This window comes from Scyliorhinus canicula, chromosome 12, assembly GCF_902713615.1.
Source record: "Scyliorhinus canicula chromosome 12, sScyCan1.1, whole genome shotgun sequence".
NCBI classification, from domain to species: domain Eukaryota; kingdom Metazoa; phylum Chordata; class Chondrichthyes; order Carcharhiniformes; family Scyliorhinidae; genus Scyliorhinus; species Scyliorhinus canicula.
In genome coordinates, this window is record NC_052157.1 from 57652869 (window position 1) to 57675742 (window position 22874).

A 22874-nucleotide genomic window follows, 5' to 3' on the forward strand; every position below is an offset into this window, starting at 1 on the left:
AAAGACTCAAATCGGTACAAGAGAGGCTTTATTACAGTGAGATGTTTATCCTCCGACTGCAGCTGGTAGAATGGCAGCTCAGGACAACTCATACATATTTATATGGCTCCCTGTGGGCGGAGCTAGCCGGCAGGGGCTACCGGCGAACCTGTAGTACAGGTACTGCTGTACATCCCCTAATACAGGCACACACACAATTATACAGTGGTGGATCACCACAACCATGAACTTGCCTGCCAGAGTCGGCTGTACAGATGAGTGCCACCCACAGGTGGCCGGTCTATATATCGCCCCGGTGAGGGCGGAGCCAGAGGTGGAGCCCACCGGTGTTCCAGTACAGTACCTGGAAGTAGCTCGTATCACCACTTCCAGGTCATAGGTCACAATAGGTCACATCATTATACAGGCAGCTCATGCATTAGGTGAATACATTCACCACACTGTGGTTGTTATAAATCAGGGTCCAAATCGATGCTCCCTCCGTTCTCTTATATCTCCTCCATTGCCCCGCAGATCCTTAGAGCCGCCACTACCACCGGACTTGTGGAGTATCGGGCCAGCGAGAACGGCAGAGGTGCCGTTATCAATGCTCCCAGACTGGTGTCTTTACATGACGCTGCTTCCATCTGCTCCCATGCCGACCCCTCCCCCATTACCCACTTCCTGATCATGGCTATATTAGCCGCCCAGTAGTAATTGCAGACGTTCGGCAACGCCAACCCACCTTCCCCCCCCGACTGCGCTCCAGCAACACTTTCTTCACTCGCAGGGTTTTACCCGCCCACACAAAGCCCAAAATAATCTTATTCACCTGCTGGAAAAAGGCCTTAGGGATGAAGATGGGGAGACACTGAAAGAGAAACAGAAATCTGGGGAGGACCGTCATTTTCACGGTCTGTACCCACCCCGTCAGTAATAGCAGGAGCATGTCATATTTCTTAAAGTCCCCTTCCATTTGTTCTACCAACCGGGAAAGGTTTAACTTGTGCAGTACCTCCCATTCTCGGGCCACCTGGATTCCCAGATATCGAAAGCTCTTCCCTACCATTCTAAGCGGCAGCTGTCCCAGACTCTTCTCCTGCCCTCTTGCCTGGATCGCAAACATCTAATTTTTCCCCATGGTCAATTTATACCAAGAAAAATTGCCAAATTCTCCCAAGATTCACATTACTTCCCCCATCCCCTCCAATGGGTCTGCAATGTACAAGAGCAGGTCAGCTGCTTAGAGTGGGACCCGGTGCTCCACCCTCTCCCTGAACCAGCCCTTTCCATTTCTTAGAGGCTCTTAACGCCATGGCCAATGGCTCTATGGCCAGAGCAAACAGTAGCGGGGAGAAGGGGCACCCTTGCCTCGTCCCTCGGTGTGGTCCAAATAACCCAACCTCAGCCGGTTTGTACGCACACTCGCTACTACTGCCTGATAGAGCAACCACACCCAGTCAATAAAGCCCTCACCAAACCCAAACCTTCTCAGCATCTCCCACAGGTAATTCCACTCCACCCGATCAAAAGCCTTCTCCGCATCCATCACTATCACCACCTCCGCCTCCTCTCCTTCTGAGGGCATCATAATAACATTTAGAAGCTTTCGAACATTGGCCTTGAGTTGCCTGCCCTTAACAAATCCCGTCTGGTCTTCCCCTATCACCCCCGGGATACAGTCCTCTATCCTTGTGGCCAGTATCTTAGCCAGCAGTTTGCCATCCACATTCAGTGGTGAAATCGGCCTGTATGACCCAAATTGCTCCAGATTCTTCTCCTGTTTCAAGATCAATGAAATCAAGGCCTGCGACATTGTTGGGGGGAGGACTCCCTTCTCTCTTGCTTCATTAAATGTCCTCACCAGCAGTGGGTTCAATATCTCTGAAAACTTCTTATAGAATTCCACCGGGTAGCCGTCAGGCCCCGGGGCCTTGCCCAACTGCATGCCCTCCAGCCCCTTGATTATTTCCTCAATCTCAATTGGGGCTCCCAGCCCTTCCACCGGGTCCTCCTCCACCCTCAGAAAGCTCAACTGATCAAGAAACTGCCTCATCCCCGCCACTACAGCTGGGGGCTCCGACTCATATAATTTACTATAAAAGTCCTTAAACACCTCGTTCACCCCGCTAGGTCCAGGACAGTATTACCTTCTCTACTCTTTACTTTACCTACCTCCCTGGCTGCCTTTCCTTTCCTGAGCTGGTGCGCCAACATTCTGCTTGCCTTTTCCCCATACTCACAGACCCCCCCCCCCTGCCTTCCTCAACTGTTCCACTGCTTTCCCTGTGGTCAACAGCCCAAACTCCACCTGTAACGTTCGCCGCTCCCTCAGTAGCCCCACATCCGGGGCATCCGAGTATCTCCTGTCCACCTGGAGTATCTCCTCCATTAATCTATCCCTCTCAGCCCATTCCATCTTTTATCTGTGGTCCCGTATCGAGATTAATTTCCCTCTGACTACTGCCTTCAAAGCTACCCAGACCGTCGCTGCAGAGACCTCCCCCATATCATTTTTTTCCAGGTAGTTCTGGATGGACTTGTTAACCCACCCACAGATCGCTTCATCCGCTAGCAACCCCACCTCCAGTCTCCACAGCGGGCATTGCCCTCCCTCCACACTAACCCGTAGATCCACCCAGTGCGGGGCATGATGCGACACTGCAATGACTGTTAAAGTCCCCTCCCATGATCAGGTTATGTGACTCTAAGTCTGGATCTTACCTAACACCCGCCTCATAAATTCCACGTCATCCCCATTCCGAGCATATATGTTCACAAGTACTACTCGCACCCCTTCCAGCTTCCCACTCACCATTATATACCTACCCCCTTGTCTGACACGATTCTCCCTGCCTCGAATGCCACTCGCTTGCTACCCCCCTGGTCTTTGAGTCCAGTCCTGAGTGGAACACTTGGCTAACCCACCCCTTCCTCAATCTCATCTGGTCTGTAACCTTTAGGTGTGTCTCTTCCAGCATTGCCACATCCACCTTCAGTTCCCTCAAATGCGCGAACACACGAGCCCGCTTGACCGGCCCATTCAGTCCTCTCACTGGACGGGGGCTTCCAAGCCCCCCCCCCCCCCCCCCCCACCCCACTGCTGACTAGCCATCACCCTTTTTAGGTCAGCAACGAGCTCCCGCCTCCGCTTCCTCGAGTCCTCACTCGGGCTGTCGCCGTTCCCGACCTCCCATTTGTCCCCCAGTAACAGTTCCTCCCTGTCAGCAAAGCAGCTCCCCCCCCCCCCCCCCCCCCACCCCAGCAACACTAAAAACCCAATCCCCCAAGTCAAGCTCCAGCTTAACATCTGTCCACCCCCCACTGCGCTTTCGAGAGTCAGCTGACCCATGCTGACTCAATAGCTCCCGCCCCTGGCACCAAGAAATCTGTCTCCCCATTGTTCTCTCCTCTCTCCCCCCTACATGAATAAACATTTTAAAAGCATCACATTCCCCAGTAAACAAACAACAGAAAAAAATAGTGAAGAAACAATCACTTTAGAAAAATAGTCACCCAAAAAGCAGAGCTAAATTCAAAGCCCATCCACCCCTCTAACCAGCTCCCTGCAAAACAGATCAACCATCCACACAGTCCATTATTTCACATAGAATAACTTACATTTTTACAATCCAGCACCACAAATCGCTGCCATAGTACTTCTCCAAGGCTTCACTGTCTTTTAATTCACCTCCAGCTTCATTTCTTTAATTAAGGTCCATGCTTCGTCTGGTGTTTCAAAGTAGAAGTCCCGTTCCTTATGTATGACCCACAGATAGGCTGGGTACACCATCCCGAACTTCACCCCCTTCTTAAAGAGCGTCGTTTTTGCCCAATTGAACCCAGCTCATCTCTTGGCCAAATCCGCTATCAGGTCCTGATAAATGTGCAACTCACAGTTCTCCCACTTGCTGCTCCGTTCTTTCTTGGCCCATTGCAAAACGTGTTCGTTGTCCATGAAACGGTGAAAACGTACCACTATGGCCTTTGGCGGTTCGTTCGCTCTGGGCTTCCTCGCGAGGGCTCTGTGCGCTCTGTCGAATCCCGGGGCCGATGGAACGCCCCAGCCCCTATCAACTTCTCCACCATGTCCGTACACATAGGCCCTCTCATCCGATCCCTCACTGCCTTCAGGGAGGCCAACAATTCTGGGATTCTGCCTCCTGGACCTATTCTCCAGGTCCTCCAGCTTCTGCATTCTTTTCTGGCGGTCGTTCATCATCCCCACCTTACTTACCTGCACGGTTATATACTCCTCGTGCTCAGACAACTTTTGTTCGACCTCCTGGATCGCTCTCCCGTGGGCTTCCTGATTCTGAATCACTTGATCAATCAAAGCCTTAATCGGGTCCAGCGTGTCCTTCTTCAGCTTGGCGAAGCAATCCTCGAAAAACTTCACCGGCTACTCCGTCGACCACTGTGCCATCTCCCCGCGGCCCTTGCCCTCCACCATACTGTCCCGTGTTACCAGCTCTGCTTGCGTCTCCCTTGTAGGAACTTGTCGTCTCACACGGCCATTTCTGGTCCAATTTCTCCTTACTGTCTCACTCTTTACTGCTTTATCCCATAAAATCTGAAAAAACAATGGGGGAAAAAGGTCCAAAAGTCCATTACAGGCGGGAGCTATCAAATGTGCGACCTACCCCTCCATGGCCGCCACCGGAAGTCGTCAGCTCCCTTTTCTCACTTCAGATGCTGTCAGTCCTGCTGCGTTTGTCCATTTTTTCCTGATTTTGTTTCAGATTGCAGAATCCGCAGTAATTTGCTTTCATCTTTGTGTTTAACTCCCTCTTCTAGGAATGCCTACCCTGAAGAGTACTGCTTTTCTCTCCGACAATGTTCCTGTTTGTCTGTTTTGCCCTGTCCACCTTTCCATTTTCCTTTTAGTGTTTGACTCGCTTTCACAGCCATGTTTCCTTCCTCAGCGGCCATCTGCGTCTCCGACTTACCCCACGTGGATTCCAACTCAAGCTCCACCCCTCATGTGGTGAATCCAGCCGGGATTGCAGGTAACTCCAGGAAATACAACATTCCTCAAACTGCTGTCCCCGCCTCATTCTGAGATCCACGTTCCGCGCCATGCACCGCCATATGCACACAGTTGATACCTCTCTCCAGCAGTGCCGATTCACCCTGTCCCAAAACTCTCCTTGTCTCCAGTTTCATTTCATTTTTCATCTCATCCGACACCTGAGCAATAAACTTTTTCTCTTCCTTTCAGCTGTTAAAGAATGCAAGATCCAACAACTCATCGATAGCAATGGCCATCCAGGATCCTCCTTCCCTTCCCACCCCTCGGATCCCATTGCTTCTAACCCCAGACCTTGAGGTGTATTCACCATACCCTCTGACCTTCCCCTCTGAGATTGAACGTGCTGTACTCAGCAAAGGACTGAACTTCATACCCTTACTCCCCCACCTCCATGATTTTCGGGCTTGACACAATGCTGAACTCTTCTTCCGTTGCCTTCATCTCCGTGCTTACGTCTTCAGTCAGGAGTCCTTCAACAGATCCTTTTGCCTGCCTCCAGCACTGCCCCTCCACCTGGACATCTTCTTCCGGTCACTTACCTGCTCTTCGTCTTTTCATTCAGAACTGTCGCCGTGACATCGACCATCTTGATTTCTCTGCTCCTCACACCCACTCTAATCTATCACCTTCTGAACTGGCTGCAGTCCACTCTATCAGGTCCAATCCCCGCCGACAAGGGTGGGGCAGTTGTTGTCTGTCATACTAACTTCTACCTCACAGAGGCTGAACACCAACTCTCAGATACTTCCTCCTACCTCCCCTTGAACCATGACCCCACCACCGAGCATCAAGCCATTGTTTCCAGGACTGTCACTGACCTCATCTCCTTTGGAGATCTTCCCCCACTGCTTCCAACCTTATAATCTCCAAATCCCGGGCAGCCCACTTCTATCTTCTCCCCAAAATCTATAAACAGGACTGTCACAGTGGGCCCATCGTGTCAGCCTGTTCCTGACCCACCAAATTCATTCTTCCCAACGTGACTTCATACTCTCTCCTCTCGTTCAACCCCTTCCTATCTACATTCGCGATTCTAACGATGCCCTACAACATATCATCAACTTCCAGTTCTCCGGTACTAACTGCCTCCTCTTTACCATGGATGTCCAATCCCTCTATACCTCCATCCTCCACCAGGAAGGCCGGAGCGCTCTCCGCTTCTTCCTCGGACAGAGGCCTGAACAATTGGCATCCACCGCCACTCTCTGTCTGGCTGAACCTGACCACTCACTTAACAATTTCTCCTTTAACATGTCTCACGTTCTCCAAGCCAAAGGTGTGACATTGGGTATCCACATGGGGCCCAGTTTTGCCCGCCTCTTTACGGGGTATGTGGAACATTCCTTGTCCCAGTGCTACTCCGGTCCCATCTCAAAATGTTTTTATTTGTATATCGATGATTTCAGTGCCACTTCATGTTCCCGTCTGGACCTAGAAAAATGTATTAATTTCCCTTCCAATTTCCACCCCTCTATCACCTTCATGTGGCCCATCTCCGACACTTGCTTCTCTTTCTTGGCCTTTCTACTTCAATTGCTGGGGATAAACTGTCCACTAATATCCATTACAAACCTACCGACTCCCGCAGCTGCCTCGACTACAGCTTTTCATACCCCACATCTTGTAAGGACTCCATCCCACTCTCCCAGTTTCTTCGCCTCTGTTCTGATGATGCCTTTTCCAAAATGATGCTTCTGACAGGTCTACATTCTTCATTAATCATGGTTTCACACCCACTGTGATCCACAGGGCTCGCAAACGTGCCTGGCCTATCTCCCGCACCTCTGACCTCACCCCCTCCCATCCCTCCCTCCCAGAACCAGGATAGGGTCCCTTCTTGTCCTCACTTTTCACCTCACCAGCCTTCACGTTCAAAGAATCACCCTCTGCCAGTTTAGCCAACTCCAGCATGATTCCACTACCAAATACATCTTTCCCTCACTCCCCTCTTGTGTTCCGTGTTCTTGTCTTGCAATGAATCTACAGAACTGCTGGTGACTTTGCCAGAACTAGGAGTTATTAAGGTACACGTGGTAAGGTAATGACCAAGTTATCAGAGAGTTACATTAGACTCTTCTGGAACTACCCTTATGGACGGTTGTGCTCATGTGCGCCTTACAACCTTCTGCTGGTAACCGGAAGTCACCTGACTTATATCTGACGCCACCTGCTGGTGGGAGGTGACCCTGCTGAGTACATGGACACCTGCTGGTGGGCGGTCACACTGCTGAGCACATGGCCACCTGCTGGTGGGAGGTCACACTGCTGAGTACATGGCCACCTGCTGGTGGGCAGTCACACTGCTGAGTACATGGCCACCTGCTGGTGGGAGGTCACACTGCTGAGTACATGGCCACCTGCTGGTGGGAGGTCACACTGCTGAGCACATGTAATATTATCCGCAGGTATATCACCACATCTCCCTGTCAGCATTCCGCAGGGATCGATCCTTCCGGGATACCGTGGTCCACTGCTCTGTCACCCCCCCAACACCTCACCCTTTCCCCACGTTACATCTGCCCCGTTACCTCCTCCCTGCTCACCATCTCGGTCCCTAAACACTCTTTTCCAAGTGAGGCAGTGCTTCACGTACACCTCCTTCAATCTGGTCTGTTGCGTTCACTGCTCCCAGTGTGGTCTATATTTGAGAGGCTAAACGCAGACTGGGTGACCGCTTCGCAGATCACCTCCGGTGTGTCCATAAGCAGGACCCATACCTTCCTGTCGCTTGCCCTTTCAACTCACAGCCTTGCTCTTATGTTCAATGTCTGTCCTTGGCCAGCTGCAATGTTCCAGTGAAGCCCAGTGCAAACTGCAGGAACAGCACCTCATCTTCCGATGAGGACGTTACAGCCTATCGGCCTTAACATTGAGTTCAACAATTCAGACTGTGAGCTCTCTGTATTTTCAGTTTTTGTTTCAGATTCCAGCATCTGCAGTAATATACTTTTGACTTAGGGAACGAGTGTGTGCATCACAGTAGTGATCTGTTCCTTTCTGACTCAGAAACACCGCAGAAAAAGAGACTTCCGGTGATGGGAATGTGCTGAGTGGACGCACAAAAGTGGCTCGCCTCCTGAAAACTTGGAAAAGGCACTTTAAGCCCCAAATAACTTGCTGAAACAAGGAGAAAACACCTCTTCTCCAACACCATCAGGACAAGACATGTCAAATGGCAGCAATTCCAGGGGCCAAAAAGACGGCAAAGGCAGCAAAAGCCTGGAGAGAAGGACCGAGGCGATGGCAAGCACGTGCGGTGGTGAGGCCCCGGCTACACCAGAACAAGATGGAGCACCAGGCTGCACACAGAGCTCCCCACACCCGACGAACAGATGGAGGGAGTTCCTTACACAACAACTCCAGGAGCTCAAAGAGGCCAGTAAGACGGAGATGAGGGTCAAAGTTGCTGTGGCAGCGGTGCTGATCATCCTGCAGGTGGCCTTGGAAAAGGTGGAAAGGTGGCTGCAGACTCAGGACGCAATGATCAGGGAGCTAGAGAAGGGCTCGGCAGACCAGAGCAACCAAATTTCCGCATTAGAGATGGAAATGGCAAGGTTGGTGGCAACACAAGGATCATTCAGGGGGAAGGTCAAGGATCAGGAAAACCGGGCGTGATGTCAGAACCTCCGCATAGTGGGCCTACCGGAGGGAACCGAGGGTTGGAACCCCACAAAATATGTGGCCCAAATGCTGGGTAACCTTGTGGGACAAGACAGCTTCTCCAGGCCGTCAGACGTAGACAGAGCCCACAGTTCCTCCGGCCAAAGCCCAAGGCCGGGAACAACTGAGGGCCGTCATCCCAAAGCTGCACTGGTACCAGGACCGGGAAAGAATCTGGAAGTGGGCGAAACAGACAATGTCCTGCAACTGGGAGGGTTATCAATCCGGGAATATCAGGACATTGGGGCAGACTGGGCCAAGTGCCGGGCACAATTCAACAGAGCCAAGGCAGCCCTTTATAAGAACAATGTGAAATTCGGAATGCTGTATCCAGCCAAACTCTGGGTGAGCTTCCAGTGCAGGGAATATTACGCCGGAATATTACGCCGGTGGACGCGGATAGGTTCGTCCACAAACATGGCCTGGAAAGGCAGCAACAGAACAAACAGCGAACCATGGGCGGGATTTTCCGACCCCCGCCGTGGGACGGTGCAAATTCCACCCCGCCGCTCCGACGCCGGCTGCCGAATTCTTCGGTGCTGGTTTTTGGGCGGGGGCTGGTATCGCGCCGTGCCAGTCAGAGGCCGTTGGCAGTGGCCCCCCCGGCGATTCTCCTGGCCCCAATGGGCTGAGCGGCCGCCCGTTTTCGGCCAGTCCCGCCGGCGTGGATTAGACAAGTTCCATACTGGCGGGACCTGGCCCTGAGGGCAGCCTGCGGAGTCCTGGGGGAGGGGATGGGGGGGGGGGGGGGGATCATACCGCCCAGCCGATTGCGGGAGAATCCCGGCCCCAGGTATCCCAACAACTTGGGACAATGAGAAGCTGTTTGCGCAGGACTGTGTCACCTCATTTTGAACACGGGAGCAAAATATCAGAACGGAGGGGGCGAGAACAGCAGGGCGCAGGAGGGGTTAAGGAGGAGGAAGGGGCAACAGAAACGCAGTGGTCAGAGGGAGGATACAGAACCACACTAGCGGGTAAGCTAGCACCAGAAAGTACGAGCGAGAGGAAGGCCAGGACACATCTCCCTTAGGGTAGAGGGTGCCTGACGACAAGGGGGAGAGAACACTACAAACTGAGCGGTATCAAGGGGTAAATGACGGGGGGGGGGGGGGGGGGGGGGGGGGAGAACAAGAAAGGGGTAGGTAAACAGACTCAGCGGGAGGACAGAGGGACAAGAATCATAGAAGCATAGAATTTACAGAGCAGTAGGAGGCCATTCGGCCCATAGAGTCTGCACCAGCCCTTGGAAAGAGCACCCTACTTAACCCATGGCTCCCCTGTAGCCCCACCAAACGTTTTTGGACACTAAGGGGTAATTAATCATGGCCAATCCACCTAACCTGCACATCTTTGGACTGTGGGAGGAAACCGGAGCACCCGGAGGAAACCCACGCACACACGGGGAGGATGTGCAGACTCCGCACAGACAGTGACCCAAGCCAGAATCGAACCTGGGACCCTGGAGCTGTGAAGCAACTGTGCTAACCACTGTGCTTCTGTGCAGCCCCAAGGGGGGGAAGGACTCTAGACTGGCTACGACAGATCACACATGGGAGCAAAGAACACAAAGTCACTGCAAACAACCACTTTGGGGGGTCCCCAAACAAAGGAAACCCCGCGTGGAGAGGCTCACCCACATGACGTACACACAGTTGCGGCCATCTTGGGTGGCCCCTCGCCAAAGGAAGATCCTGGAGCACAGGGGAGCTGCCTCATGGTGAGTATGGTGACCATGGCCATTTTGGATGGCTCCCTTCCGAAGGGAAATCCTGGAATGCAAGGTAAATATTGGTTGACCATGTCGGAGGGGTAGGGGCGGGCGGTGGGTAGATGCAGAAACCCCCATCAGAATAGTCACCTGGACTTTCAGGGGACTGAACGGCCCAGATCCAGAAAAGATCCAGAGTCTTCGGCCACTTAAGAAGTATGAAACCGACATAGTCTTCCTCAAGAAGACCCACCTCAGGGAGAAGGACTGACTGTGGTTAAGGAGGGCTGGGTGGGACAGATCTACCATTCCTGCCCCAGGACTAGGGCTAGGTGGGTAGCCATACTGTTCAATAAGAGGATTCTGTTCATAGCGACAAAGATGGTTACGGACCTAGGGGGACGATACATCATGGCCAGCGGTGCCCTGGAAGGGCCACCAGTGGTCCCTGTTAATCTATACGCTCCAAACTGGGACGACAGGGAATTCATAAAGAAAACCATGGCGGAAATCCCCGACATAGGAACACACCGACTTGTGAAAAAAAAAAATCTTTATTAGTGTCACAAGTAGGCTTACATTAACACTGCAATGAAGTTACTGTGAAAATCCCCCAGTCGCCACATTCCGGCGCCTGTTCGGGTACACTGAGGGAGAATTCAGAATGTCCAATTCACCTAACAAGCACGTCTTTCGGGACTTGTGGGTGGAAACCGGAGCACCCGGAGGAAACCCACCCAGACACGGGAAGAAGGTGCAGAATCCACACAGACAGTGATCCAAGCCGGAAATTGAACCCGGGTCCCTGGCGCTGTGAAACAACGGTGCTAACCACTGAGCTACCGTGCTGCCCTCATCATGGATGTGACAATATGTATATTGTAAGAATAATGACGGGATAACAATTTACTGTAACTGCATCCAACCACTAGATGGTGATCAAGCACCTGCACATGGGTCACGGGATACTTGATTTGGGGAGAAGGTTGTTAGGCAAGGTAAAGAATAGTTGTTGTCATAACATACACCAGTATATCATGGTGCAGACACACACTGATGGACACACACAGGGACCAATCAACATGTACAAACACCGCAGCCAATCACCAGTTAGAATACACACACTATAAATGCAGAGGGCACCACGGTTCCCGCTCATTCTGGGTACTGCCTCTGAGTGTAACAAGAACTCATCCAGCCCAGCACAGACTCACAACACATGCTGAGAGAATCAACTGGTTCTGACAAGGCTTATGTCTCTAGTTTAAGTTAGCATTATTTAGACCTACAGTCATCGTGTGTTAGTTAGTTAGAAGTAGTTAATAAAATTGAGTTGAACCTACATCAGTGTTGGAAGTGTCTGTTCATCTCTCAAGTCTACACTAGCCAACACTTCAGTTGTGTTCTTAGGAGCTCTGTAATTAGAATCATAGTTTTAGTAAATCTATAATCTTAGCATGCAAGTCAAATCTATTTAGTTGTTGTGGAAATAAATGAGCTTACTTCAAAACACAGCTTGATGTTCTTTGTGAGACACTGCACTTCGAAGCCATCCTCATTCAGAAAGCAAAGAACATCACAATGGGGGTTAGGGGATTTTAACTGTGTACACGACCCACAGACAGACAGATAAAATCCCAAATTGGGGTAAAAATATACCATGGTAAAGGAACTGGGCTTATTCATGGAACAGGTGGGGTCAGTGAACCCATGGAGGTTCACACACCCATCGGAGAAGTTGTTCTCCTTCATCTCCCAGGTACACAGGGTCTACACCAGGATCAGCTTCTTTGTAGTGGGGAAAGTGGTGCTTCCAGGGTTAGTAGGAGCGGAATTCTCCACCATCGTAATCTCCTACCATGCTCCATATCACATGGATGTGAGGTTGGAGACAGGCAGGGCCCAACACGGCCCCCCCCCCCCCCCCCCCCCCCTCATGGAGGTCTCTCAATGTCTATCTTTATCACCGTTTCTCTCTCTGTCTCAATCTTTCTCACCTTCTCCCTCTCACTCTTTCTGTCTATGTCTCAATCTTTCTCACCATCTCTCTCGCTATCTCAATTTTCCTCACCATTTCTCGCTCTCTGTCTCAATCTTTCTCACCGTCTCTCTCTCTCTGCGTCTCTGACTCAATCTTTCTCACCATCTCTCTCTTTCTGTTTCAATCTTAGTCACCGTCTCTCTCTCTCTGTCTCTGTCTGAATCTTTTTCACGGTCGGGCTCGCTGTGCCTCTGACTCAATCTGGGGTGACACAGTAGCACATGGTTAGCACTGTTGCTTCACTGCTCCAGGGCCCTGGGTTCAATTCCCGCTTGGGTCACTGTTTGTGCGGAGTCTGTACGTTCTCCCCATTTCTGCGTGGGTATCCTCCGGGTGCTCCAGTTTCCTCCCACAAGTCCCGAAAGACATGCTTGTTGGGTGAATTGGACATTCTGAATTCTCCCTCTGTGTACCCAAACAGGCGTCGGAATTTGGCCACTGGGGAATTTTCACAATAACTTCATTGCAGCATTAATGTAAGACTACTTGTGACAATAATAAAGTTTATTATTATTTCTCACACTATTTCTCTATCTGTGTCTCAGTCTCAATCATTTTCACCATCTCTGTCTCAATCTTTCTCACCATCTCGCTCTCCCTCTCTGTGTCTCAATCTGTAGTGATATCATGGTTGTATCGTAATTCACCGACTGACCACTAGGAGTCTCATTAGTATATCAGTGAATGTTAGAGTCAGGTGACCTCAGACTGACTGGGAAACTGGGACAGAGCTAGTGGTCTGTGCATGTCCACACTTATTCATCTGTTGTTTTGTAGTTATTTGACTCATAGTTAATAAATCATTTATGGCTTTAGCTACAAGTGTTCTTGTAATATAAATCAGGCCATCTGACAGGAACATAGCATGGTGGTTAGCATCAATGCTTCACAGCTCCAGGGTCCCAGGTTCGATTCCCGGCTGGGTCACTGTCTGTGCGGAGTCTGCACGTCCTCCCCGTGTGTGCGTGGGTTTCCTCCGGGTGCTCCGGTTTCCTCCCACAGTCCAAAGATGTGCAGGTTAGGTGGATTGGCCATGCTAAATTGCCCGTAGTGTAAGGTTAATGGGGGGATTGTTGGGTCACGGGTATACGGGTTACGTGGGTTTAAGTAGGGTGATCATTGCTCGGCACAACATCGAGGGCCGAAGGGCCTGTTCTGTGCTGTACTGTTCTATGTTCTATGTATCTCTCTCTTTCTCATTGTCTCACTCTCTCTCTGTCTATCTCAATCTTTCTCACCATCTCACTCTCTCTCTCTGTGTCTCAATCTTTCACACCGTCTCTCTTTTCACAGCGCCAGGGTCCCAGGTTCGATTGCCGCTTGGGTCACTGTCTGTGCGGAGTCTGCCCGTTCTCCCTGTGTCTGCGTGGGTTTCCTCCGGGTGTGCAGGTTAGGTATATTGGCCATGCTAAATTGCCCTTAGTGTTGGTGGGGTTGCTGGGTTACAGGGATAGGGTGGAGGTATGGGCTTAAGTAGGGTGCTCTTTCCAAGAGCCGGTGCAGACTCGATGGGCTGAATGGTCTCCTTCTGCTCTGTAAATTCTATGATTCTATGAAGATTCAGGGACGCTGACCTGGGGAGGCTCTTTGACGCAGTGGTGGCCAGGAGGTTCCGGAAGGTGAGAATGGGGCAGCCAGTGTTGCCTGGGAGGAGGTGGCAGCAGCTGTGAGCTCAGGGTGTGTAACCAGGCCTCCAGTGCCAGGAAAAGGTAAATGACCTACACCAGGCAGCACGAGTGAGTAGACACCAATGCCACCCTCTCCCCCCAAGGGAGCATACACCCCAAACTCTCCATGTGACCCTCAGCCCTCCCTCCACCACATACCCCCCCCCCCCATCCTCCCTTCACGCCCCCCCCCCAACACTGTGAACCACGCGTGTGGCTAATGATGCCCCCTCTGTGTCTCCTTATGACAAGCTCACTCATAATTGTCGGGAGAGGGCACAGACTGGCGGAGGGGTGCCAGACCTAAGAACCTTCACCTGCTTCGAGCAGCGGGTCCTGGAGGTGCCTGGGGTGGCCGAGGATAGATCGGTCACCCACGTGGAGGCTGGTGGACGCCGCAGAGGTGAGGAACCTCCAGGCTCCACCCAGAGGACCTGTCAAACATGAGTTGTTATTGCCTTACTGACTGACCCATCCCTCCCACTGACCACATGCCCATTCTCCCACAGGTCCTCCAGCCAACGGTACCGGCCCATCCTGGGCTGCACCCTCTCCAATCTCCACAGATACAACCACGTTGGAGATTCCTGAGGATGCCACCGTTATAGTCGCGGCACAGGTGTTAGCCCCACCCTCCACCAGCATAGCTACACGCACGTGGGTGGGAAACGTTAGTGGGCAGGCTTTGGGGCCACAATCTGGCGAGCACCACATTACTGACAATGCACATCAGGTGGAGGCAGGCACCCCCAGGTGAGAGAGCAGTCAGAGGTCACCTGGATCCCAGGACCCAGCTGTGTCACTGCCTAATGCTGAGCTTGAGGAACAGGTCATCCTGGAGCTGATGCAGACGATAGGGAGTAGCCGCATTCAGAGGGAGATGTCAGCAACACTCCAGCACATCCATAGCCGCTTGGAGGAGTCCCAGAGGCTATGGGCGCAGGAGATGTCACCGGCAATGTGTGGCACCGAAGCCAACACTGCTGGGGTGGCGGCCCAGTGGAGAGCCTGGTGCACGACGTCGGCATGATGAGTGAAGGTATGCGAGGCATCGTGCAGTTGGTGATGGCCACGGCTGAGGGTCTCGGCAGAATGTCCGACTCGCTGGGGGATGTGACCCAGTACCAGTCCGACCTTGATGAGTTTCTGTGGGACATGTCCCGCTCTCAGATGGGCATGGCCGAGGCACTGTAGAGCATGGCCGAGTCACTGAGGAGCATCACCCAGGGTGTTGGCACAATGGTGGAGACCATGGGGATCCATCAGGGCTGGCAGAGCCAGATGATGTAGGGGCAGCTGGGGCTCGAACCAGCTGCCCCTCCATCCCAAGTTGAACCCCAGGGCCCTATGGGCACTGACCAGGAGGAGGGCGCGCTGAGTGCCAATTTGGATCCGTCCCAACAAGTGGGGATGCTGGCCACGCACCTCTTATGAGGCTGCATCTTGAAGTCAGTATTTGGGACAGGCCGGCACGGCTGTGCATGTTCCGCCGACGTGAGTCGGGGCTCTTCAACCATAGAGTCCCCAGAGGACACCCGCCAGAGCCATCGAAGGACGCAAGACGAGACAAGCAGCTGGCTGCCTCCGCCTCAGATGTGCATCCTGAGGAGGCACCTAGACACAGCGGTAGAGCAAGGTGGGAAAGGCATATTGAGGATCACTGGGGCAGGGGATGGGGAGGTAGGTGAGATGGAGGTTGGGAGAGTGGGGTGGGTATTGGGGGGTGGTGGGGGTCGGCACCATCGGGAGATTGGGGATTTGTATTACACAATAAACACCTTTGTGCACAACCAGTGTGACGCCTCTGTCACTTTCTTCTGCAATGGGGATTGACAACCGAACCCTTGGCTCATCTCTCGCGGCATCTCTCCCTCCCTGTGGCACCCTCCGGCCGTTGTCATATCCCGGGAACTGTGTCCCATCCCCTGGGTGTTCGGATGTTGCGTGCGTGGTGCTGCCTTCCGCCGTGTTCTGGCACAGTGTTCAGGCATGGAGGTGTGATTGTGATTCTAGGCAATGACTCCCACGTGTTACATGGCCCACAAAGGGGAACCACTTAGGATGTGTGAAGTGCTCACTTAACCACGACTGCCAATTCCCAATTCGCAATAGCCTTTAGTCACACGGCCAGAGGCCTTGGCAGTCGGTGGGGGTTATGGGTGGTCGCTGGGGCAGGAGGGCAGGTACAAGGGTTGCCCCTGGAAGGGGTACACACGATCCAAGGGTTGGCATGGTGATGCACGCAGCGGTTTCCCTCAGGTTGCACCCCCCCTCATTGCCTCCCCCCCATACTCTCCTATGGCGGACCGCCCCTGGGGAATGTCCCCCACCACCCCGCCGAACACTAGGGCGGCAAACCCAGTGCCTCCGAGCTCTTTGCCTGTAACTAAAGATGGTGACTCATCTCCTCAGCTCCCTATTTCAACCCTTCCGCCAGGTTCACGTTTGTCAAAAGAAGTACTAATTGGTGGTGGCATGACCCCTTGCTGGGAGGCCGCTGACTGACAGGAAGCAGTTGGATATGGAGTGTGTTACATTCTAATGCGTTGCAATGAATGAGTCAGTGCCTCAAAGAACGTCTAGTTCGTGACCAGTTAAGATTTATTAAATTACAATAATGTGGGTAGAATACAATACTAATACTACTAACGAACTGTAAAATGTTAACAACTAGAATAGAAGAGCTAATACTAAACATGTCTATCCATGGCGACTCCTCACTCAGACTCCCCCAAGTTTGCAGTGTCACGTGGTGTAGTTCTATTGCCACCTGCTGGTTGGATGTCTAATTTATTAACATACAGAATTGCTTATCATTACAGGATGGCTCTTGTTAATTGTATGGAAATAGGTGTGGTGGTATGATTTGCATAGCTGTCTGCCATTGGTGCAGAACACCGGCTTACCATTGGCCCTGGTCGGTCATGTGCCTCTCGACCGATTGGTTGAGACCAGTCATGTGACGGCTCTCCGATTGGTCGAGAGGCTGAGTTAACCACGCCTCCATACCGAGGTATAAATAGTCAGAACGCCCGGCGGTCGTCCATTTATTGTAGTCGACCGCAGGGCTAAGTTCTAGCTTATTAAAGCCTAACCTTTGTACAGCAACTCGTCTCATGTGCAATTGATGGCTCATCAATAGGGTTTAAGAGGTGATAATTGGTTTCTCGCTACACTACAGCGAGATCACGATTGTACCTACGGGAGCGAGCCTGGTGGGGTTCTTGTTTTTGGGCTCACCCGCTATTCACCGGTCACATTTCACAAGAGCAAGGGTGGAGAAGCACGCCCTCTGTCTCTCTCTCACTTCACTGTCTCTCTCGTGTTTCTTCTTCTCTCTGTCTCAATCTTTCTCATCGTCTCTTTCTCTCTCACTCTTTCTATCTCTGTATCTCTGTCTCAATCTTTCTCACTGTATCTCTCTCTCTCGCTCTCTCTGTCTCTCTCCCTCAGTCTGTCTCTCTGTCTCAATCTTTCTCACGTCTCTCTCTCTCTGTGTCTGTGTGGACGGCACGGTAGCACAGTGGGTAGCACAGTTGCTTCACAGCACCAGGGACCTGGGTTTGATTCCTGACTTGGGTCACTGTCTGTGCGGAGTCTGCACGTTCTTCCCGTGTCTGCGTGGGTTTCCTCCGGGTGCTCCGATTTCCTCACACAAGTCCCGAATGGCGTGCTGTTAGGTGAATTGGACGTTCTGAATCTCAATCTTTCTCAACGTCTCTTTCTCTTTCACTCTGTGTCTCCGTTTCAATCTTTCTCACCGCCTCTCTCTCTGTTTCTCTGTCTCAGTCTTTCTCACCGTCTCACTCTCTCTCTCTCTCTCTGTCTCTGTCTCAATCTTTCTCACCGTCTCTCTCTCTCTCTGTTTCTCTGTCTCAGTCTTTCTCACCGTCTCACTCTCTCTCTCTCTCTCTGTCTCTGTCTCAATCTTTCTCACCGTCTCTCTCTCTCTCTGTTTCTCTGTCTCAGTCTTTCTCACCATCTCACTCTCTCCCTCTCTCTCTGTCTCTGTCTCAATCTTTCTCACCGTCTCACTCTCTCTCTCTCTGTTTCTCACCATCTCTCTGTCTCTGTCTCTCTTTCTCGCCATCTTTCTCTGTCTGTCTCAATTTTTCTCACCGTCTCACTCTCTCTGTGTCTCTGACTCAATATTTCTCACCATCTCTCTCTCTGTCTGCCTCAATCTTTCTCACTGTCTCTCTCTTTCTCTCTCTGTCTCAATCATTCTCACACTCTCTCTCTCTCTTTCTCACCCTCTCTGTGTCTCTGTCTCAATCTTTCTCACCATCTCCGTGTCTCTGTCTCAATCTTTCTCACCATCTCTCTGTCTGCCTCAATCTTTCTCACTGTCTCTCTCTTTCTCTCTCTCTGTCTCAATCATTCTCACACTCTCTCTCTCTCTCTTTCTCACCCTCTCCGTGTCTCTGTCTCAATCTTTCTCACCATCTCCGTGTCTCTGTCTCAATCTTTCTCACCATCTCTCTGTCTGCCTCAATCTTTCTCACTGTCTCTTTCTCTCTCTCTCTCTGTCTCAATCATTCTCACTCTCTCTCTCTCTTTCTCACCCTCTCCGTGTCTCTGTCTCAATATTTCTCACCATCTCCGTGTCTCTGTCTCAATCTTTCTCACCATCTCTCTGTCTGCCTCAATCTTTCTCACTGTCTCTCTCTTTCTCTCTCTCTGTCTCAATCATTCTCACACTCTCTCTCTCTCTCTCTTTCTCACCATCTCCGTGTCTCTGTCTCAATCTTTCTCACCATCTCTCTCTGTCTGCCTCAATCTTTTTCACTGTCTCTCTTTCTCTCTCTGTGTGTCTGTCTCAATCTTTCTCATTGTCTCTCTTTCTTACTTCTCAGTCTTCGTCACCATCTCTCGCTCTATTTTTATATCTGTGTGTCTCTCTCTTTCTCACGGTCTTTCTCTCTGTGTGTCTCTTTCACACCATTCCTCTTTCTCTGCATCTTTCTCTCCCTTTTTCTCACCGTCTCTCTCTCTCTCAGTGTCTCTGTGCCTCTGTCTCAATCATTCTTATCATTTATCTCACTTTCTGTCTCAATCTTTCTCATCGTCTCTCTTTCCCTCTCTCTCTCTGTCTCAATCTGTCTCACCGTCTCTCTCTGTCTGTCTCAATCTGTCTCACCGTCTCTCTCTGTCTGTCTCAATCTGTCTCACATAGAAACATATAAAATAGGTGCAGGAGCAGTCCATTCAGCCCTTCAAGCCTCATGGTCTCTCTCTGCATCTCTGTCTCAATCTTTCTCACTGTCTCTCTTTCTCAGTCTCTATCTCAATCTTTCTCACTGTCTATCTTTCTCTGCCGCTCTCCCTGTCTCATTTTTTCTCATTATCTCTCTCTCTCTGACTCAATCTTTCTCACCGTCTCTCTCTCTCTGACTCAATCTTTCTCACTCTCTCTCTTTGTCTCTTTCTCTCTGTCTCTCTCTTTCTCACTGTCTCTCTCTCTCAGTCTTTCTCACCGCCTCTCTCTCTGACTCAATCTTTCTCACTGTCTCTCTTTGTCTCTTTCTCTCTGTCTCTCTTTCTCACCATCTCTCTCTCTGTCTCAGTCATTCTCACTGTGTCTCTCTCTCTTTCTACCTCTATCTCTCAATTTTTCTCACAGTCTCTGTCTCTACCTTTGTCCATCAATCTTCTGGTTTCTCTCATTCTAACCCTGTTATTTCCCTTTCTTTCTGACTTTGTCACTTTCTCTCAAGGTCTCGCTCTCTCTCTCTTTTTGTCCCTTTCCCATTTCACACGCTGTAACATTGCTGTCTCTCTTTCTTTTTTGCCCTGTTGCTGTTTGTCTTTCTCTCTCTCTCTCCCTCTCCTTCAGTCTCCCTCTCTCCATCTCGCCTCTGTTTCCTCACTCTCCTTCTAACTTTGCCATCTCTCTTTCCTTCCTGCCCTGTTGCCCTCCTCCAAGCTCTCTCTCACTGTCTCTCTCCCCTCTCTCACATGTTCAGGGGGTTGGGGCAGTGAGGAGATGGTTGGATGGGGAGGGTGGGTTGTAATTTAACGTATTGCCTTCGCGAAGGGAGGAATGTTTCTATGTCACTGGCAGTCGCCGGGCCTTGGAGGGAGGCAGGAACAGCAGGAGGAAGTGACTATTTCCTGCTCCTGTAGCTCAAAAGTCCATGGGAGGAAATTTGACTGGGCAGCGGTGAGGGACTATTCGAGAGTGTCTGAGGTTCAACCGGCGACAGGAACTTGCCCCCCGCCCCCCCAGCGTCTGGTGATTTCCCACAGCGCGAAGAGGGCAGTGGAAATCCAGCAGTGTGGACTGTTCTGTTTTCCACGGAGCCCCTTCGACCCCTCTCTCTCGCAGGTCTGAGGGTTGTGGGCACGCCGGTGTCTCAGAGGACGAGACTACATCGTTCACTTGTTCGCCCTGGAGCTGTGACCAGCCCACACCTGATTCAGGGGCTTGCTGCTGTCACCATGGTACCTGCAGCCTTCTAGAGACAGGTGGGTGACTAATCAATGCTTTCTCCTCCTGCCAAGACCCTTACTCGACAGAGACTCTGCTGACCCCGCCCTCCCCTACTCCCCCCCCCAGCACCCCCGTGTCCAAACACGCACAGATTCCGTTCGAACACCATCTCTCACGCTCTGCCTCTCCCTCGCTGAGCGACACCGGATCTCAGACCAGCAAGACCACACTTCCAAATGGAAATGAAAAAAAATGAAATTCTCATCCATGTTTTCAAATATCGCCACTGCCCTCCATATCTCTGTAACCTCCTCCAGCCCACACAACCCACCCCATTTCTGTAACCTGCTGCAGCCCCTACAAACTACCCTATCTCTTTAACCTCCTGCAGCTCCGACAAACCTCCCTTTCTCTGTAACATCCTCCAGGCCTGACAACCTTCCTTTTCTCTGTAACCTCCTCCAGCCCCGATACCCCTCCTTATTTCTGTAACCTCCTTCATCCCCTACAGCACTCTCTATCTCTGTCAGCTCCTCCAGCCCTTACACCCCTCCCTATCTCTGTCAGCTCCTCCAGCCCTTACACCCCTCCCTATCTCTGTCACCTCCTCCAGCCCTTACACCCCTCATTATCGAAGCAACCTTCTCCAGCCACTGCAGCATTCCTTTCCTTCCACAAGTCCCGAAAGCCGTGCTTGATGCTCGACTTGGACATTCTGAATTCTCCCTCTGCGTAGCTGAACAGGCGCCGGAGTATGACGACTAGGGGATTTTCACAGTAACATCATTGCAGTCTTAATATAAGCCTTGTGACAATAATAAAGATTATTATTATCTATGTATCCTCCTTCTGCCCCTACAATCCCCCATATCTGTAACCTCCTCCATCCCCAACATCCCTTACTATCTATGTAACCTCTTCCATCCCCAACAGCCCTTACTATCTATCCCCTACAACCCTCACCATCTCTGGAACTGCCTCCAGCCTTTACACTCCTCATTATCGGTGTAACCTCCTCCAGCTCCTACAACAATCCCTATCTCCATATCCTCCAACAACCCCTACAACCCCCCCCATCTCAGTAACCTCCCCTACAACCCTCACTATTTCTGTAACGTCCTCCACATCCCTAGAACTCACCCTATCACTGTAACCTCCTCCAACACCTACAGCGCTCCATATTTCTGTAACCTCCTCCATCCCCTACAACCTTCCCCATCTCTGTAACCTTGTCCATACCCTACAACTCTCTCTAGCTCTGTAACCTCCTCAAACCCCTAGAACCAGCCCTATCTCTGTAACTTCCTCCAGCCCCTACATCCTCCCTATCTCTGTAACTTCCTCCAGCCCCTACATCCTCCCTATCTCTGTAAACTCCTCCAGTCGAACAACCCTTCGAGATCTCTGTGCTCCTCCAATTCTGGCCTCTTGAGCATCCTTCGATTCGCATCGCTCTACCATTGGCGGCTTTGCCTTCAGCTGCCTTGGGTGGGGGGGGGGGGGGGGGGCTGGGCCCTGGAAGTTACCCCCTAAATCTCTCTCGCTCTCTCTATCTCTGACTCCCCCTCTCTGTCTCGCTCTCTCTCTCCCCCTCTCTATCTCTATCGCCCCCTCTCTGTCTCGTTCTCTGTCTCCCCCTCTCTATCTCTGTCTCCCCCTCTCTGTCTCCCTCTCTGCATCCCCCTCTCTATCTCTGTCTCCCCCTCTTTGTCTCCCTCTCTGTCTCCCCCTCTCTATCTCGTTCTCTGTCTCCCCCTCTCTATCTCTGTCTCCCCCTCTCTGTCTCCCTCTCTGCATCCCCCTCTCTATCTCTGTCTCCCCCTCTTTGTCTCCCTCTCTGTCTCCCCCTCTCTATCTCTGTCTCCCCCTCTTTGTCTCCCTCTCTGTCTCCCCCTCTCTATCTCTGTCTCCCCCTCTCTGTCTTGCTCTCTGTCTCCCCCTCTCTATCTCTGTCTCCCCCTCTCTGTCTCGCTCTCTGTCTCCCCCTCTCGCTCTCTGTATCCCCCTCTCTATCTCTGTCTCCCCCTCTTTGTCTCCCTCCCTGTCTCCCCCTCTCTACCTCTGTCTCCCCCTCTTTGTCTCCCTCTCTGCATCCCCCTCTCTATCTCTGTCTCCCCCTCTCTGTCTCGCTCTATGTCTCCCCCTCTATATCTCTGTATCCCCCTCTTTGTCTCCCTCTCTGTCTCCCCCTCTCTCTCTCTATCTCCCCCTGTCTGTCTCTCTCTGTCTCTCTTGCTCTATCACTTTCTCTGTGTGTGTGTCTCTCTCTCTCCCCTCTGTCTCTCTCTCTTGCTGTCTCTTTTTAACTCTCGCTCTCCCCCTCCCCATCTCTCTCTCTCTGTCGCTCTCTC

The 22874-nt window shown here is 51.7% G+C and overlaps 1 protein-coding gene across 1 annotated transcript in view; it reads left to right on the forward strand.

The window, feature by feature from the left end:
• The first annotated feature begins 20253 nt into the window (after positions 1 to 20253).
• The window catches only part of LOC119975210 (myelin-associated glycoprotein-like), a 65654-nt gene continuing 63033 nt past the window's right edge, over positions 20254 to 22874 (forward strand). Inside the window, exon 1 of the mRNA XM_038814825.1 lies at positions 20254 to 20558. The gene's annotated coding sequence lies outside the window, so the exon portion shown is untranslated. The remainder of the gene's footprint in view (positions 20559 to 22874) is intronic.